Consider the following 3,062-nt stretch of genomic DNA (forward strand, 5'->3'; position numbering starts at 1 on the left):
TTTTCCATTTTACAGATAGGTATACTGAAATCTAGAGGTTAAATGCACAGGGTATGTGCTTAGCTGATTCCCCTAAGAGCTTCAAGTTCCCAGAGGGCAGAGACTGCTTTCCAGTCATCGCTGCAGTCCCAGCCTCTGGCAAAGTCATGTCTCAGCAGATGCCAAATGAAATGTCTTCAGTTAATGGTCACTTTTATCAGTGACTTTGGCCCCAGGCTCCTGCCTCCAGGAGAGCGCACTCTCTGAGCACCCATCCTCTTCTGCATCCTGCTCACTACAGTGAGGGACCCCCCCCTTTCTGGGGTTCAAGGCCACCCAGTCCTGGATGGGAACAGCCCCCCCACCGACCCTGGTCAGGCAGCTTCAGCCTCCTGGTGGGAAGATGCAGTGGCAGCTTCCCCACCCCTTCACTCCTTCCCTCCCCTCCTTTCCCCTCTGGCCTTACAAAGGGCTCAGGGCAGGACAAATCCCCCCTCCAGCCTCTTGGGAATGTCTTCACTGCCCCCGAGGAAGCCCACACAAATGGCCACCCTGACCTTCAGTGGCCACTTCTAACTCACAGAGCAAGACAAAGAGAGACCAAAGAGACCTATCAACCAGCAGCAATATGTTATGTGCACCTCATTTGGACTCTGATTCTTTAACAGATTTTTAAAAACAAGCAAAAACCTATAAATAGACAATTGGAAATATGAACTCTGATTAGATATTTGACAATTTCAGGAATGGTTGTTAATTTTTTAAAGTGTAATAATGGCATTGTGGTTATGTATTTAAAATGAGTCATTATCTTTTAGAGATACAGACTGAAATATTTATAGATGAAATGACATGATGTCCAGAATTTGCTGAATAATACAGGAAAGGAGGAAGCAGATAAGGATATTGATGAAATAAGGTTGGCTGTGAGTTGCTAATTGTGGAATCCAAGTGATGGGTACATGGGGAGTTTATAACATTTTGCTTATTTTTATATGCATTTAAAAATCTTACAGCCTGTGAGAGCTGCCTGGGACCACTCAGGGAGCACACAGACCATGGTGTCCAAACCATTTTCTGCGGAACCCAAGATTCCAAAAAGATGCCTCAGGACTGGTGCTGAAGGTTGGGTGCAGGGAGGGGATGGTGAAGGGGAGCCCAGGGAGGGGGCTGTGGGGGTGCACTTCTGTTTCAACCAGTTTTATATAGTAGAGTTCTATAGGAGAGCTCATTTTGGGAGAAAGGTTCTGCTCAGAGGAGGAAGCAGTTTTCCAAAGACCATGTGTGTGGGGCAGCACAGAGCCGAGCCCGGGCTCCCGGCTATCAGTCTCCCTGGCTCTGTACCACACCGCCTTCCCAGGGCATGGCTGCCACCCCAGGGCCCCTGCCAGACTCAGTGGACCTGCAGTCTAAGTCTGGTGAACCACAGCAAGATGGGGCTTGGCCACCTGTGGCTCTGTCCTAGGTGGCTAAAGGCATCTGCCTCCCTTGGGCCACCCATTGCTCAATTTTCACAGCCAGGCCTGTGGCTCAGAGCCAGCTTTAGCATTGCTGCCTGCCATCTGGCCAGGCCCCAGTGGCTCAACTGGATGGGGGCCAGCACCTCCCAGGCATGCCGGAGCCAGGGAAGTGCTGACCAGGGTTCAGTCCACTGGCTACACAGCAGCAGCTCATTCCAGAAGAGGAAGGCCTCATGCCCCCCGCTTCCCGAGTCCCTCATGCATGAGAGGACTGGTCTGAGGCTGGCCAGATGGTTCTGTCCCCATGGGGTTGGGGCAAGGGGGTGATAATGGCTCAGATTATGGTTCCCACCTGCAGGCCAGCTGCAGGAGGAGCACAGAGGGCTCCTAAGTCATGTGGCAAGGAGAGGAGGGGAAAGAGGTGTTACCTGTGAGATGGGTATCCATTAGCTGCAAACAGCCTGGTAGGGCTTGTGAGGACATGGAAGGAGGATGGACACCAGTCCATGGTGAAGGAAATAGGTGGCTATGCCGGGGATCTCCCATTGCCCCTCCACATCCACCCTCCACCCTCCCCATCTGCTCTGTGTTCAGGGCTGTCTAAGTCCTCCGTCACTTTCCCAGTCTGGCTGGACTCAGTCAATAAGGAAGTCCATGCTGGAGCAAGGAGGGTGAGCTCGGGTACTTATCCCTCCAACTCTCTCCCCATAGGTTGGCCATGGGCTGGCTGTGTCCCTTGACTGAGGTCCTTGCAGGTCCAGTGGCAGCCTTTCTCCATGGCTCTTCTATAGGGTCTGGGAACTTCTCCCTCTCCTTTTCCTTTTGGACCTAACAAAGGTCACAGCTGAGTTCTCACTGGCCTCAAGATGTTGCATGTCCCCTTGAGGTCCCCCCACTCTGTGCACATATTTGTAAATAGTCCCTGTAACAAGACCTTCTCAAATTATCCAGATACTAGTGGACTTGGGCCATCCCTTCCCGCTAAGACCTTGGCGACTGCAGGCTGCTTGGGAGCTGAGTTTGCAAATGCTAGTGTATGATGAGGCTTTCCTTGCCTGTGATTCCAGCAAATTGGAGGGATGGGGAGGCCACCCTAGGGCGCCTGATGGGACAGTCCCAAGTCTAGGGGATGACGGCAGTATGGGAGTCGCCCCAAATAAATGAGCAGAGACCCCCGTGGAGAAAATCCAGGTGGAGGACTTATTGATAGGGGTGTCACAGAGGTGACCTGGGAGTCTCCCCTCACAGGAAGGATGTTGTTATGGGGCGAAAGAGGCAGGAGGTGGAGAGGGTCAAGGAAGAAAAGCAGTGAAGGTGAAGCTCTGGCCATGCCTCTCCAGCTGTGCCAACTGTGCAGAGCGGGTGTGGTGTGGTGCAGACTCCAGAGGTGTGCCCATGCAGGCTGCAGAAGGAACATGTTCTCTGGAGTCTGGCAGCACCAAGGTCCCTGAATCTCTGACTGCTGTATTCCCACGGTGACTCCCCCTGGCTGGACCAGAATCTCTGCCTACCTCTCCTTTCCAGCCTTGCTCTGGGTCCTCTGCTGTGAACGTCCTGCTGGAAGTCAGAGTGAATCCTGCACACTCCCAAGCCCCCTGCCCTGGGGCTTTTCCTCAAGCTCTG

This window comes from Colobus angolensis, unplaced genomic scaffold (assembly GCF_000951035.1).
Source record: "Colobus angolensis palliatus isolate OR3802 unplaced genomic scaffold, Cang.pa_1.0 Scaffold377, whole genome shotgun sequence".
NCBI classification, from domain to species: Eukaryota; Metazoa; Chordata; class Mammalia; order Primates; family Cercopithecidae; genus Colobus; species Colobus angolensis.